The sequence below is a fragment of the Magallana gigas genome, chromosome 8 (assembly GCF_963853765.1).
Source record: "Magallana gigas chromosome 8, xbMagGiga1.1, whole genome shotgun sequence".
NCBI classification, from domain to species: domain Eukaryota; kingdom Metazoa; phylum Mollusca; class Bivalvia; order Ostreida; family Ostreidae; genus Magallana; species Magallana gigas.
In genome coordinates this window covers 48,444,107-48,461,424 of record NC_088860.1, presented here as the reverse complement: position 1 = coordinate 48,461,424, position 17,318 = coordinate 48,444,107, and the positions used below count along the sequence as shown (strand labels likewise).

At 32.9% G+C, this 17,318-nt stretch overlaps 3 long non-coding RNA genes across 3 annotated transcripts; 2 read left to right on the top strand and 1 right to left on the bottom strand.

Annotated features, from left to right (window-relative positions):
- Nucleotides 1–7,578: 7,578 nt before the first annotated feature.
- On the top strand, nt 7,579–10,164 carry LOC105339485 (uncharacterized). The gene is made up of 5 exons (XR_010708618.1): nt 7,579–7,953; nt 8,187–8,276; nt 8,371–8,435; nt 8,639–8,739; nt 9,675–10,164. It is a non-coding gene; the product is annotated as an uncharacterized lncRNA (long non-coding RNA).
- Nucleotides 10,165–10,583: 419 nt separating this feature from the next.
- Nucleotides 10,584–11,227, bottom strand: LOC136270758 (uncharacterized). The gene is made up of 3 exons (XR_010708620.1): nt 11,089–11,227; nt 10,766–10,855; nt 10,584–10,671 (listed from the first exon to the last, which is right to left on the bottom strand). It is a non-coding gene; the product is annotated as an uncharacterized lncRNA (long non-coding RNA).
- A 188-nt stretch (nt 11,228–11,415) lies between these two features.
- On the top strand, nt 11,416–16,459 carry LOC136270759 (uncharacterized). The gene is made up of 3 exons (XR_010708625.1): nt 11,416–11,556; nt 15,162–15,314; nt 15,634–16,459. It is a non-coding gene; the product is annotated as an uncharacterized lncRNA (long non-coding RNA).
- Nucleotides 16,460–17,318: the final 859 nt, after the last annotated feature.

The following is a 17,318-nucleotide window of genomic DNA, read 5'->3' as shown; positions in this document are numbered from 1 at the left end:
TTATCATACATTCATGTTTCAATCTTTAAGTCATGTGAAGACAACCGTAATCGTGTAATTAATTTACGATATTTTACATGAATTGATTTCTTTAGGTAAACTTGTAAACACAAGTATTCAACAACATGTTTATACGATATACATTTTGACGCATTGCTTATATCGTTAACAACTTTTTGTTTAAAGACAACACACATTCTATCATATACAATATCTAAAATAGCAGATTCTTTCATAGTACTATGATATAAATTGGCCAAGCCTAAGGTGCACAATTCTTTCATAACATTTGAAATCCATGTGTCATTATTTTTCACCATGTCTTTGTAGCATGCTTTTAAAATACAGTTTTTGCTGTTTCTTGATTTTAACCAGTATTTTAAAAAAAATTGTATCCTGAATATTTCTAGTGGAAATCTACCTAATTCATAGTATACTGCGCTGTTGCAAGTATTTTTTCTCACACCCAAAACCCTCTTACAAAAATGTGTATGCACTTTTTCTACATCTTGGCCTTAGCACACTTTTTACATAGGTATCAAAAACATTTAATTGAGTTTCAACATTAAAATTCAAATCTTTCATTTTACTGGATATGCTGAACATTGCTTCTTTCCCTGTGCTGCACAGTGCTTTTGTGTGGATAAAAATTTACCATTGTAATTAAACAACATACCAAGATAGTTAAATTGATTCTCTACTTCTATGTATTTGCTATTGTATTCCCATTTTTCATCATTTTTAACACGTTTTCCGTTTCTAAAAATTACAATTTTTTTTTTTGTACATTAACATATAAGTTCCATTCATCAGTATATTTGTGCAATGTGTTCAGCATATCTTGTAGACCCTCGGGCGAGTCCGCCAAAAGTACAGTATCATCAGCATACATCATTAAAAACAAATTAATCATTTGTAATTCAATTGATGTACAGTTACTATTTATAAAATATCTTTCAAAATCATTAAGGTCGTAAACAAGTTAGTTAAAAGATACAAAGAAATTACATTAAAAACACAATTATCATTTACAATGAGCTTCCGAAATAATTCAAATTGCGTTAATCGTGGGATCTAGTCAACGCACTTTGAAAGATTTTTTTTTCAAAACAAATGGATGTTTTCGATACCAGCGCACTTTGAAAAAAAATGTTGATGATTTTATGGAGATTGGAGTGCTCCAAGATAAGTCTTTCAAATACACTTATACGTGTAACACGCTTGAACAAAATAAAGTGCGTATATTTGGTTTTAGGTTTTATGCATTATGCGTTGCTATGAGGTTTTTAAGGGGGCTTAATAGTTGTGACCATTTTGGACTACATTAATCTTCTAGGAAGAAGAGCTCTGCATATAATCAAAATTAAAATATTTTGTTAAATGTTAAACATAGTATACATAAATATTGAGGGAATATCTGATGTTAGATTGTTTACCACCCAGCCTTATAACTATTAGAGACGAGTAAAAGAAACAAACGTATTCTACATAGTTTACTGTAAACGTATTATATTTCCTTGGCCTGTACGATAATTGGCGGAAAATAGTTTTTGAATCAGTTGGCGTGGATTTGAATAAGCGTATTCGTGAATGTGACTATTCTTAAACGTACATGTATATGCATTGCATTTAGCGATGTACTGGATTTAGCGGGAGCCGCATTCCGCTAAAAACGCTAAATAGAATACGCAGTCCAATGTAGTACGTGCATGACATATTTGATGAATGTTTTGTTTATACTAGATACTGGGAACACATGTTCTAAGGTTTGACGCAAGTTTCGTGTTACTTAGTGCTGACAATCGTGCGCAGGGACAACTCTATGGAATTCAAAATAAATTCAAATGTAAAGCACGAATAATCCTCACATTAAATTTCGTGGGGGGGGGTTAATTTTTGTGGACTTTTTTTTTTTATTATTTGTGGGGATGTAATTTCGTGGATGCGTCAGTTTTTAGTATCAGAAGGTAAGCTTAATATTTTATGATTGAGAATGTAAATTCGTGTGCGAGGGCTACCCACAAATACCACAAAAATTGAGCAACAACGAATTCTAACGATTCCACAGTATTTGTTTTAAATGATTTTATTATTAGTCACTCCCACAGATTGACCGACTTAGATACTTTAATTTTGTGAAGCTTTAGCTGAGATTAAGGTATATAACAAATGTTTCATTTGTGGATCGGGGGGGGGGGGGGGGGCAGATGGCTAGGAGGGGCTGGTCCGGAACCCCTGTGAAAAATTTAAATATCAATTTCTTACATTTACATTGTAAAAGTATCAAATATAGTCCCTGGACCCCTCTTTCTGGCATAAAAAAATATTGTTCCGCGCCTTTAATTACTACGAAATTATTCAACTGAAGGTTTAACTTACCATATTCATATGATTTACCTTCATAAATCTTTCGTGTTGTTTGAAGCCAGAAATAAAGTAAAAATAGCGAAAGCAATTGTTTCATCTCCATGTATAATCTCTGTTCTATATTTTTTAAACAGATGAGACTCTACCTGTGTCACTAGAATTTATCAGACTCTGTAAACATGTTCCTGTTTTTATTGATAAAGATATTCCTAGAATTTGCTATCTGTTTCTCTATTAATAAGACAAACTTACACATTGACTTACATGTCTATACATGTAAGGATAAAAGTCGTTGCATTTTGTAAACCAACATTTATTCGCGACAACTTCTTTTCACGATTTACCTGAAATAAATTGGTTCGTGGGGGGGGGGGGGGGGGGGGGCTAACATTCGCGACCATACATAAGCGACAGTCGCCTATATAAACAACAATACAACAAAGAAATGTCCGCAGCGAGAAATATTCAAGACTTTAAGCTCACGCAAACCTCGCAAATAAAAGTTGGTTTCGTGCGTTCTATAAGGTTATTTTTTAAAGATATTTATCTATCATTTTTCTTATCTCTTTGAAAACAGCTGACATAATTTTAAACAAACTGTTCAGAGAGTTGTCCTAATGATATGACCGAGTAGTATTGTTATCAATATAAATCCAACAAAATGTTTATTAATTTGGTTTATACATGACGTCATGTCTTGTTTTAACAGCTGTTAACAAAGGAAAGACAAACCTGAGCGCCGTCACCAATAGCAACCCCAGTCAAGTGGTCGATGCTTACCTTAGCGCCGTGTGTTCGCGCTACCCCGCTCATAGATACGTGGTGGGACTGAGCGTCCAGGTCCTTTACCGGATCTTGTGGAATTTACCAGAGATCATTTCTGATTTTATATTGTGTTCAAAACATCCGGTTCCTGAAAATTATTGGAAATCTTGACGGTTTCTGTGCTTTTAAGGATTACGTTTACTCTGCAGGGTTTGAGATTTAATTTTTTTTTTTTTTACAAAGTTCAATATCTGAAGTCCAAAGTTGTTTTAACACAGAAAATTAAGAAGGATATTAACAAATATCGATATTGACAATTATGACTTGTTTATTTGAGGAAGATATGCTCCGACAAAGGTAGCTTAAGGTAGCTTAAAATTGAAACAGAAGAAATTCGGACTTAATTTTTCATTTTCTTATTTTCTCTTAAAAACTGTCTGTTGCAGTGAAATTGCAAAAGTTAAGTTTTGATGTGTTTTTTCATATCATTTTACATATTTTATGGTTGTATTTACTTGTCTATAAATTTATATCACTGGCTGGCACGCGATTGGAAAAATCTTTGAAATACATAAAATCGATGCAAGATAAAATATCTCGAAATTTTCAACATTGACCTTATATAATGTTAATGACAAAATAATACAGACAATAAAAACAGTTTTAGGCAATCAATGGTTTGGAGCTCCTATTAGTCAATTTTTTGTAAAACTCGATCAAAAATAACTTAACTCTTACCAGGGCGGTACTTTAGACGGCATGTTGAATTTCAAAAACAGATATGTTCTCAAATCAAAAGTCACAAATCCAATCCAAATTCATTGTACATATTTGATTAACAGTATATATCCAGAATTGACAAAACACACTACATGTTCAAATACATGCGACAAAATCCAATAAATACACACTGTAAATTGTCGACCTCTGTATTAAAAAGTCTCCGTTCGAATGTAAATGTTTTATTCAAAGCTGATTATCTAATTTGTTAAGGGCAGCCAGATTAAATGGATTAAAAATAATTGACCTCTGTTGTCGATAAGAGGGTTAATTTTGGAATACAGTAGATTTAAACCCACTTTCTATGTAAAGGAATGCGTTTGTTACGCAGTCCGGCTGCTATCGGTAAAATAGATAATTGTTCTGATTAATATTGTTTAACGGGTATGAATTTAGTCGTTTTACCATGATTAACTATATAGTGTAATGAAACTGTCAAAACAAAGAGTGTCGAGAATGTTCCAATAACCTATATCTTAATGTCAAAAGTGTCAATGACGTAGTGTCTTTGATATAAAGTTATTAAAATATATACATGAACTAAATATAGTGCACACTATTTATTTTTCAATTTGTTCACGAATCGGGGCTCAACTTATACCTAGGTCCAATGGTAAGAGATCTGAAGAAATCAAATTTATGTACCTTGCAATTTGATATCAAATAGCAACATAATTTTGTTTAATTCTCAATTGATAAGCACCAAGCTCTCAATCTTGAGTAACAATGTGTATTAGTTTTAAATAAAGTGACTAACACTCTTCCTATACACTACTTATCACCAAATTACACAATATATTAAACTTAAAGATCAAGATGTTTGATTTATTTTTTAAGAAAATATAGGAACGTAAACAAGTTTGTAAAAGTAGGACAGGAGTCATCGCAGTAACTGATATGATTCGAATTGTCTAACCCATGGCCTAACATTCAACATTACATTAATTATTCTGACTAACAGAAACCGTCAAGATTTCCAATAATTTTCAGGAACCGGATGTTTTGAACACAATATAAAATCAGAAATGATCTCTGGTAAATTCCACAAGATCCGGTAAAGGACCTGGGCGCTCAGTCCCACCACGTATCTATGAGCGGGGTAGCGCGAACACACGGCGCTAAGGTAAGCATCGACCACTTGACTGGGGTTGCTATTGGTGACGGCGCTCAGGTTTGTCTTTCCTTTGTCAACAGCTGTTAAAACAAGACATGACGTCATGTATAAACCAAATTAATAAACATTTTGTTGGATTTATATTGATAACAATACTACTCGGTCATATCATTAGGACAACTCTCTGAACAGTTTGTTTAAAATTATGTCAGCTGTTTTCAAAGAGATAAGAAAAATGATAGATAAATATCTTTAAAAAATAACCTTATAGAACGCACGAAACCAACTTTTATTTGCGAGGTTTGCGTGAGCTTAAAGTCTTGAATATTTCTCGCTGCGGACATTTCTTTGTTGTATTGTTGTTTATATAGGCGACTGTCGCTTATGTATGGTCGCGAATGTTAGCCCCCCCCCCCCCCCCACGAACCAATTTATTTCAGGTAAATCGTGAAAAGAAGTTGTCGCGAATAAATGTTGGTTTACAAAATGCAACGACTTTTATCCTTACATGTATAGACATGTAAGTCAATGTGTAAGTTTGTCTTATTAATAGAGAAACAGATAGCAAATTCTAGGAATATCTTTATCAATAAAAACAGGAACATGTTTACAGAGTCTGATAAATTCTAGTGACACAGGTAGAGTCTCATCTGTTTAAAAAATATAGAACAGAGATTATACATGGAGATGAAACAATTGCTTTCGCTATTTTTACTTTATTTCTGGCTTCAAACAACACGAAAGATTTATGAAGGTAAATCTTATGAATATGGTAAGTTAAACCTTCAGTTGAATAATTTCGTAGTAATTAAAGGCGCGGAACAATATTTTTTTATGCCAGAAAGAGGGGTCCAGGGACTATATTTGATACTTTTACAATGTAAATGTAAGAAATTGATATTTAAATTTTTCACAGGGGTTCCGGACCAGCCCCTCCTAGCCATCTGCCCCCCCCCCCCCCGATCCACAAATGAAACATTTGTTATATACCTTAATCTCAGCTAAAGCTTCACAAAATTAAAGTATCTAAGTCGGTCAATCTGTGGGAGTGACTAATAATAAAATCATTTAAAACAAATACTGTGGAATCGTTAGAATTCGTTGTTGCTCAATTTTTGTGGTATTTGTGGGTAGCCCTCGCACACGAATTTACATTCTCAATCATAAAATATTAAGCTTACCTTCTGATACTAAAAACTGACGCATCCACGAAATTACATCCCCACGAATAATAAAAAAATCCACAAAAATTAACCCCCCCCCCTACGAAATTTAATGTGAGGATTATTCGTGCTTTACATTTGAATTTATTTTGAATTCCATAGAGTTGTCCCTGCGCACGATTGTCAGCACTAAGTAACACGAAACTTGCGTCAAACCTTAGAACATGTGTTCCCAGTATCTAGTATAAACAAAACATTCATCAAATATGTCATGCACGTACTACATTTGACTGCGTATTCTATTTAGCGTTTTTAGCGGAATGCGGCTCCCGCTAAATCCAGTACATCGCTAAATGCAATGCATATACATGTACGTTTAAGAATAGTCACATTCACGAATACGCTAATTCAAATCCACGCCAACTGGTTCAAAAACTATTTTCCGCCAATTATCGTACACGCCAAAGAAATATAATACGCTTACAGTAAACTATGTAGAATACGTTTGCTTCTTTTACTCGTCTCTTCTAGTAGGACTCGTCTCTACTAGTAGGAAGGCTGGGTGGTAAACAATCTAACATAAGATATTCCCTCAATATTCATATATACTATGTATAGCATTAAACAAAATATTTCAAATTTAAATATATACAGAGCTCTTCTTCTTAAAAGATTAATGTAGTTCAAAATGGCCACGACTATTAAGCCCCCTTAAAAACCTCAAAGCAACGCACTTTGAAAAGAAAAATCTAATTCAAAGTGCATAAAACCTAAAACCAAATATACACACTTTAATTTGTTCAAGCGTGTTACGCGTATAAGTGTATTTGTAAGACTTATCTTGGAGTACTCCAATCTCCACAAAATCATCAACAATTTTTTTTTCAAAGTGCGCTGGTATCGAAAACATCCACTTGTTTTGAAAAAGAAATCTTTCAAAAAGCGTGATCCCGCAATTAACGCAATTTGAATTATTTCGGAAGCTCATTGTAACTGATCATTGTGTTTTTAATGCAATTTCTTCGTAGCTTTTAACTAACTTGTTTACGACAGTTTTGTGTTTTTATAATGCTTTTGTTTGTAAATTTGCGAACAAACATGGACTAAAGAAGTATTAAACAATTTTAGAAAAAATGATTTTGTTTTCAATAAGTAGTGATAACATAGTTTTTGTTTTTTCATTTACTCATGTTATGAATTAGTTTTTAGTTCCGAGAAAAACAAACACATCTGATTCTTCGATTCGAATGTCGATGGTTGATATTTCACTGGTTATATCCTGCCAATCATTGCAAACATTTTGATCGTATGATACAGTAATAACCAATTGGAAAGCATTGTAAACAAACTAGAAAAATAAAACTAATACGTGACATTTCAAAACAGAAATTCGATAATTGTAAAGTTTCTGCTGGCTTGCATCACTGATCAGCCAGTGCCGATGTACATAACTTTGCAGCTAGAGAAAATTCAGTCTGTCTGCATATGAGTTATCGCGGGAGATAACTCGAACGGGATTTCGGAAACGAATAAAATGTTTGCAAGGGCTTACAAAAAAGATGAACATCAACCTGTAGCGCTTTAAATTATTAATGATAATTATTCTAATCATATCTAAATTACAAAATCTGATCTGATCTATTGATTTTTGGTATTTTGCTCTATGTAAAATCAAACACCATCCTGACGGTTCTCAGTACCAAAAATATACGCAATATGTGACGTCAGCGGGAACGAGACTCGGGTAAAAAGTGAATGACAGAGGTAAGAAACATAGGCCTAAATGACATATTTATGTATTATCGGAAGATCTCTGCTTCCCGTTTTGATAAATAAAAACCATCATTCGAAATTTTTGCAAATTATTATAAAGAATTCGTTTCAATTATTTATAACTGCAGTGTATTGTGATGATGAACAGAGCAAACTTTGCTTATATCCTTAGCGTAATGTTATGGGCTTATGCAATAAAATATCTGATATCTTTTCCATTGAAGCATGACAAAAACATCCCTACACGGATATGGAGTTGGTACTATTTGGATGGAGGTGTGAACATGATGACATGCCTGTTGGCTGTATAAAAGGTGAGGATAAATCAAAGTACTAAATATACTGAGATTCTATACTCGAGCCAATCCTGAAAATTGTTCATTATATATGCTTGTTTTCTTCCAAAAGTCAAAAGAAGAGAAGAAAAGATCCTTCCATATTTTTCCAGAGTGTCTTTCCTCCATTAATAGCAGGTTCGTAATTGAGTAAGCACAACAACTTACATGTAGTTTTGTTAAGAATTTGTGTAGGAGATGTAAAAAATATTAAATAAGAAATCCATTAATGAATATCAAGATTACAATAGCTGTATTACTTTATTATATCTACCGTAGATATTTATAAGATCAAACAGGAATGAAATCATTTAATAATTATACAACAATAATATTTGCAGAGAACCTTAAGTTTGCACATGCAGATTTGCAAAGAGTCTTTGGAAAAGATTTTAACAGCATGACAACCAACAACATTCCGGAAGAATTCATGGATACAGTGGTAAGTAATACTTCTTCTATTTAAGAATTGTATAATAATTTGGATCAATGTTTAACATTGAAGCTCATTTAAGTGATTCAAACAACCGGCTTGAGCGAAAAGTTCATGTGTTGATCACTATTGTCTGTCTTAATTCTGTCCCAGGACAGTCTCAATCCCTCTGTAAACTTTTGACATTTTCTCTTTCTCCAGAACAGTTGAGCCAATTTTAATCGAACTTGACACAAAACAATATTAGTTGGAAGGGAATTCCAGTTTGTTAATTAAACAATGAAAAGTCACACCTTTTATTGAAATTAGAATGATAAAAAATGTGTTATTTTTAAAAAAAATCTTAAAAGCCTTTGGTCCAAATAGCTGAAACTTGTATGCAAGCATTTTGAGGTATCGTAGATTCAAATCTGTTCATATACATGTAATGGTTCCTAGGGTTGGGCCACAATAAAAATTGTTTTTGACATTTAGAAATATTTTCCTAAAAAATTGAAACAACAAAAGGGGCTTAATGATTATGTGAGGAAAAATATGAAAATCCTCTTGTACAAAATGTACAGTACTCTTTAAAGTTGTCCAAATGTTTTGTATTTGGCAGCATAAAGTAGATTTGATAAGTTATGGCTATTGATGCTCAGGTGAGAGATTTGGTTTATGTAATAAACTCACAAACTGAAAGCATAAAATAACAACAAGGACATGGATCAGAGTGATATTTTAAAGTGAGAATGGTAGTATTCGGATATGACAATCAGAAATTTATTGTATCTGATCAAATCCGCTTTAACGAGCATTTATCATGTTATCAACTGCATGTCATATATCAATGAATTTAGTTTTTATCTGCCAATATTAATAATTCACATTCAAAATAGATACCGGTATGCCATTCAGTAATAGGTAAATTTCAAGAACACTGCATTATGTATATTTTCTTGTAGATTGATGAAGAAACAAGCCTTTTCGAGAAGTGGAAGAAGAAGAAATTTGAATTATGTTCTTATCTAAATAAAGAAGATTTTCCTAAGAAGATAATTGTCATTGTTTTCTGTTAATGTTAATTCTGTATAAAGCAAATTAATTAGGATTTCAGTTTTCTTTTCAAAATATAACAGATTATATTCTCAAATTTAGATAAAAAGAGATCAAGATTTCAAGATTATTGGATTAAGCTGCATAGTATTTTGTATGAAAATTGCATGATATTTGCATGATATTCGCATGAAACAACAGTGAAACATAAGATATACATTTTCGCATGAATATCGTGCGAAATTTTTATCATATGATATTTGCATGAAAATTATGTCAAAATCGCATGAGGTTTTTGCATGAAATTCATGCGTGTTACTTTTCGTCTCTTACTCATGCGAAGAATTCGCATGAACTTCATGCGAATTTCACATGAGATTCATGCGAGCCACTTTTGCCTGTGTAAAGCAATCAGACGTGGACATGAAAGCACTGTACAAATTTTATTAGAAAAAGGAGCAGATATTAATTTATGTGACACAAACAAAGAAACTCTTTTCCATGATGCCAGTTTTTTTTGGGAGGTGAAAGCATTGTACAACTTTTATTAGACAAAGGAGCAGATATTAATTCATGTGACACAAACAAAGAAACTCCTCTACATAAAGCCAGTCAAGGAGGACATGAAAGCACTGTACAACTTTTATTAGATAAAGAAGCAGATATTAATTCATGTGACACAAACAAAGAAACTCCTCTACATAAAGCCAGTAAAAGAGGACAGGAAAGCACTGTACAACTTTTATTCATTAATGGATTTCTTATTTAATATTTTTCACATCTCCTACACAAATTCTTAACAAAACTACATGTAAGTTGTTGTGCTTACTCAATTACGAACCTGCTATTAATGGAGGAAAGACACTCTGGAAAAATATGGAAGGATCTTTTCTTCTCTTCTTTTGACTTTTGGAAGAAAACAAGCATATATAATGAACAATTTTCAGGATTGGCTCGAGTATAGAATCTCAGTATATTTAGTACTTTGATTTATCCTCACCTTTTATACAGCCAACAGGCATGTCATCATGTTCACACCTCCATCCAAATAGTACCAACTCCATATCCGTGTAGGGATGTTTTTGTCATGCTTCAATGGAAAAGATATCAGATATTTTATTGCATAAGCCCATAACATTACGCTAAGGATATAAGCAAAGTTTGCTCTGTTCATCATCACAATACACTGCAGTTATAAATAATTGAAACGAATTCTTTATAATAATTTGCAAAAATTTCGAATGATGGTTTTTATTTATCAAAACGGGAAGCAGAGATCTTCCGATAATACATAAATATGTCATTTAGGCCTATGTTTCTTACCTCTGTCATTCACTTTTTACCCGAGTCTCGTTCCCGCTGACGTCACATATTGCGTATATTTTTGGTACTGAGAACCGTCAGGATGGTGTTTGATTTTACATAGAGCAAAATACCAAAAATCAATAGATCAGATCAGATTTTGTAATTTAGATATGATTAGAATAATTATCATTAATAATTTAAAGCGCTACAGGTTGATGTTCATCTTTTTTGTAAGCCCTTGCAAACATTTTATTCGTTTCCGAAATCCCGTTCGAGTTATCTCCCGCGATAACTCATATGCAGACAGACTGAATTTTCTCTAGCTGCAAAGTTATGTACATCGGCACTGGCTGATCAGTGATGCAAGCCAGCAGAAACTTTACATCAACGTCATCAAGATGTGTCCGATCTATCGTACGATTATATACTCAGCGATTGAAAAGTTCGTGGTCCTGGATTGGAGAGGAGCGGATCGTCAACATGCAGGTACCCTAGAACTACGATGTTTCAAGTGTGTGCATATTGTATGTTTACATGTTATATGTTAACTAACGTTTCCAGATACGTGTTTAAACACTAAAAAATCTACTGTTATTATTAAACTTAGATGCAGGTCTTTATATGTAACTATACAATCTACGGGGAAATTCGGGTTGACAGAGGGTCTGTCAATTTTCTCCGAAGAGCTTCGGATAAATTTCTATCTATTGTGTATTTCTTATACAAGAATGAATGAACACAGTGTAACCGTAATGATTACGAAATAAATCTGCAGATATATATTTTAAACATACGGTTGCAAGCATGCAATCTGATTTCATGCGCGGATCCAGAAAAAAAAAATTGGGACGGGGGGGGGGGTGATTGATTGAGTAACAAGGTTGGGAGGGGGAGTAAGCCATATTTTTATGAATTTTATACTTTAAATTTAAAGAGTTTTTTAGGGGGTCTGGGGATCTATTCACAAAAAATCGTACGTTTACGATTACACTTTAAACTTACGACAAACGTACGTCTACGTTTATGGTGCTATTCACAAAAGTTGTCGTAAGATATTAACGTTGTCGTACGTCTATTACAGTCGTAAGTGCGTCTTAGTTCTTAGTTACCGACAATGCTCATGCGCAGTAGGCATTATGGAGAAATGACTTCACGCTGTATTTTCGTTCATTTACATTCGCGGAACTTTTTAGCGCCTTAATGCACAAACAATTGTGGCGAAGTTGCTTCTTTTCTTTCCATACGCCTATTCTAATGTATGTATGTTTACAATTATCGTCAGAAAGAAAATCCAAATGTGCCTACATGACGTTAAAAATATTTTTTTATTATATTACGACATTTCCCTGTTATATAATAGTGTTATTATATTCCTGGGAATAATTTTGTTATAAAAAAAAATATTTTTAACGTCCGACGCATGTTGTGAGGAAATTTTATTTCTGTATGAATATTTCATGTTTTAAACTTCCAAAAAATCTACTACAGACTTTATTTCTAATAGAACGTGGCATACTTAAAACACTGTAAAAAAAAAATGTCACTTTATCGCTATATGTACATTCTAAATATGCCGGTTTTTTTTAGGGGGGGGGGGGGGGGGTCTGGGGTGTCTGTTTTAGCGATAATATAGTTACTAAGTAGTATCATCTACGTTGGCGTGTCCGTTGATAATTTTTCTTTCGATATTTTGAATTTTTTTAAAGATCGTCTGAGGAATAAATGTAATATATATATTTTTTAAAAGATTCTGTAGAAAAATCAAAAAGAATTTATTAAATTAATGACTATCATTTGATTTTTATCAAAATTATGGCCTAACATGATGAATTTTTGTGCATAATTTTATAAATTATGAGATCATGCTTCATTGTATTAACATTTGGCGGTTGAATGTTTGGACCTTGTGAGCTGAAAAGAAACGTGCAAAGGTATAAATATTTTGGTCTTTTTAATAAGTTTGAAAGTTGTTTCAAATTTAAAAAATAAAATGGGACATAAATTTCTTAAAGGCTGGGTCTACCTTAAATAATCAAATTTTTAAGGGGGACCAGACGGACCCCCCTCTCTAGATCCGTGCATGATATGTAGTACGCTAATTACATGTACATTACATACTGATATATAATTAGTGTTTATGCATGGGACTATCGATTTACCGATTTGATGCATTTGTAGGAATAAAAGAAAACACCTTTATTAGCAAAGAATTTTCGTAGTTTTATCTAATACTGATTCTATATACCCGGAATTGATTTCGCGTAATATATGATTAATATATAAATTAAAAGTTTAAAATCGAAGATTTCTAAACTTTTCGATTTAAAATTTACAAGCTGCTATGAGAAATTAAGTTTATTTTTTTCTCTCTCTCAAATTAACTACGCCCACATTGTTATAGCTGAAGGTTACATCAAGTCATACTCAAATGGACATCCCCATGTATATATGTTTCTGTTTTTGTTTTCTTTGTCATTTTTTTTTCTTCGATGCCAAGTGGCAATAGGGTAATATAGTTTTTCTTTTCTTATGTGTGTGTGTGTGTGTGTGTGTGTGTGTGTGTGTGTGTGTGTGTGTGTGTGTGTGTGTGTGTGTGTGTGTGTGTGTGTGTGTGTGTGTGTGTGTGTGTGTGTGTGTGTGTGTGTGTGTGTGTGTGTGTGTGTGTGTGTGTGTGTGTGTGTGTGTGTGTGTGTGTGTGTGTGTGTGTGTGTGTGTGTGTGTGTGTGTGTGTGTGTGTGTAATGATGTTTGTATATTGTTCTTTGTAAAATTTCATGCCACAATCTCCTAAGGGAGGAAATAAAGAAAGAATGAATGAATGAATGATATCTTCTTTACTTAATCTCCAGGCAAATTAAAAAATTCTTGGACAATAGAATTGTGAAATTATCGTAACAGCTAAATGTGTAAATGAGTATTTTTCTGGAATGTCATTACCGCCTCTTTGTCATCCAAAAAGAGCAATGCATATACAAAATAAATAAATAAATAAATAAATAAATAAATAAATAAATAAGTGTAAAAGAGAATGGTTTAAGATCTGGAAGAGAACGGTTGGGCTAACTGTGCTGGAACCCCGCACGTTAGTGGAGTGTGTGTGATATCGGGCTAGCTGTGATGGATTTCCGCACGTAAATTAGTGTCGATTCTTCAGTTGTGTATACAGAATTATATCGGACTGTCCCTGCAGGATCTTCCGCACGTTATTAAGTTGTTACCTCGGAACTCCGAGAATCGGTTTTCATTGGAATACCATGTACCGTTATTTCATCAACTTAAATACAACTTGTTGAACTTTTGTTTCGTTTTGGAGTTTTTATTCAGCGTAAACTTGAGCGAGTGTAACGAATTGAGCTTACCCCTGAATTCACTATATGGATTTTATGAACTTTTACATTACGATTTACAGTTTACAAGACAAATAAAATACAAGATACGTTCGCGAAAGTTGGGTAGTATTTTAGTAGAAAGCTGAGTTGCATACTACTGGGCTAACCGCAACTTCACGGAAAATTCGCGATAGGAACATTACACTTAAAATTCATAGGTGAAATATACCTCTTTTCCTATATGTGTAGGGTTTGTAATGGTGATTATCTACTGTATGCTCGAATGATATAATTGTGCTTCAAATATGATTTAGAAAAATAAATTTTAACCACCATTTATATATTTTGCAACACGGGATACAAAAGGAGCATTGGCACTGTCTTTTCATGGCAAACCATAGCGCTTTTTTTGCTTATGACAAAATGAAGGTAGTCCCTAGAACTGCCATAACTCAACTATAAACATTTCAATTATAGACTTACGTCAACCCAGTAGTAGACGTAAACTTACGACTGTTTTTTGACGTAACGTCACACGTACGACATTTTGTGAATAAGCAAAATCATACGAAAAAATCTTACGTGAAACTTACGTCTACGATTAAACGTACGATTTTTTGTGAATAGATCCCCTGGATCCCCTTCACCCCTCCTAGATCCGGTCTACATGTATAATTTTTGTGCATATTGTCACGGTGAATCCATTTATAGGAGTATATATGCAGTGTGAAAATGATCATAACATTTTATTTTTTCCCTACAGGGTTGTTTTAAGATCCAAAGCAATGTTACACAGACAGAAGAATAGGTGAATGCTGTTCCAGTATATGTTGTATATATGATGGCTATAGCAATAACATACATGTATATCACTTGGGAAATCATGCACAACAAACTGTCCATATGATGATACCATGTAAGTATTTATTCGGTGAAATATGCCTTGCTCTTTGAATATTTCTAAAGTTTGTAATTACATGTATATAAAATCAGACATGGATTAACATATATTTGATAAAAGAGGTTGGACATACCTCTTGATCTCTTTTGCTTTTGATCAATAAAACATACTGTAAGTTATTTCAATACAGAGATACATTATGATTGGTTTTTTTTGTTAATTTTATCTGAGTGTATAAATCTTGTGCTTTTACGCTGTTATACATGTACTCAATACATGTACATTTGTTTGCATGTTTTATTATGAATTATATTTTGTCTTGCATATACACAAGTTTGACAAAGATATTTAAATATGGAGAGGGATAAAGAGACATGCTACAGAAGAAGGAAGGTAAAGGCACATGATACAGACACCAGAGTGATTACACCAACATCAGTCCAATAACATTGGTACACACTGAAACTTGAGACCACAAAGGCCTGGATTCTTTTGAAATATACTGTCATCTGTGCAATATCACTTGGAATCATGGAAAACTTGTATCACAGTGTTAACAATTTTCAGTGAATTTTCATTGTCTAGCATAGAAATTATGAATTTTATGTTTGAATATATAGCTGGAAATTTTCCTACATGTAATTCACTTACTGCGTTCAACAGGTTTGGTACACGCAAACTCATAAATTGTATCTCAAAAACATAAGACTTAAAGTACGTATCCTAAATAATGACCAATTCAATCAGCACAGTATTACACATGTAATAAAATCTTAATGTTTACTGACCTTCTAAGAAGAGAGATATAACTCTCAGTTGGTGTGAATGACTATTGTAAAGGCAAAGTTTTACATGTTAACAGAAACAAAGACTTTAAAAGTTTTGAAAACATTTATATTTTGATAAAATGTAAACTCTATTTTAATTTTTATTTATACATGTATTAATTCCAACACATGTAGACATTGTTTAGTTGTCTTAATGTCAAATTTGTTAACAAAAAAGACACTAGTATGTCAACATATGAATGAAAGAATGTTTTTAAAGTGTTATAAATTGATTTGTCATAATTAAATTTTTATATGAAAAACATGCAATTTTCATGTGAATTTTGCATGAATTTTATATGAATATGACACAAATATCTAATCGCATGAAAAACATACGAAAAATTATTCGCATGAAAATTGTATATTTTTCATGCAAATATCATGCGAACATATTCGCATGATATTTGCATGAGAAACCTTTCATCTGAGTTTTGCATGATTAGCGCATGATTTTCATGCGAAAAGGAAATCGCATGAAAATTATGCGAGCCACTTTTCCCTGTGTATGGAGTGGGGTTTCTTTGTTTGTGTCCCATGAATTAATATCTGCTCCTTTGTCTAACAAAGATTTTACAGTGCTTTCAAGTCCCCTCGCACTGGCATAATGGAGAAGATATTGTTTGTTTGTGTCAGATATATTAATATCTGCTCCTATATCTAAGAAAAGTTGTACAATGTTCGTATGTCTCTGTTCTATGGCTTTATCTAAAGGAGTTTTTTTGTTTGTGTCACATAAATTAATATCTGCACCTCTATCTAATAACAGTTGTACAGTGCCATAATTTTTTTTTCAATGGCTTTATGTAGAGGGGTCTGTTTGTTTTTGTCACATGAATTAATAGTTGTTCCTTTATCTAATAAAAGTTGTACAGTGCTTTCATGTCCCCATTCACTGGCTTTATGTAAAGGAGTTTCATTGTTTTTGTTACAGGAATTAATATTTGCTCCATCATCTATTAAACGTTGTACAATGTTTTTAAGTTCCCGTTCATTGGCTTTATGGAAAAAAGTTGCTATGTTTGTGTCATATGAACATTTGAACAATTGTCATATGGTAAAAATGGTACAGTGAATTCACAGGCTTTAGGTAAAGGAGTTTCATTGTTTTTGTTAGATGCATTGATATCTGCTCCGTTATTCAATAAAAGTTTTACAATGTTTTCTTGTCCCCGTCGACAGGCTTTATGTA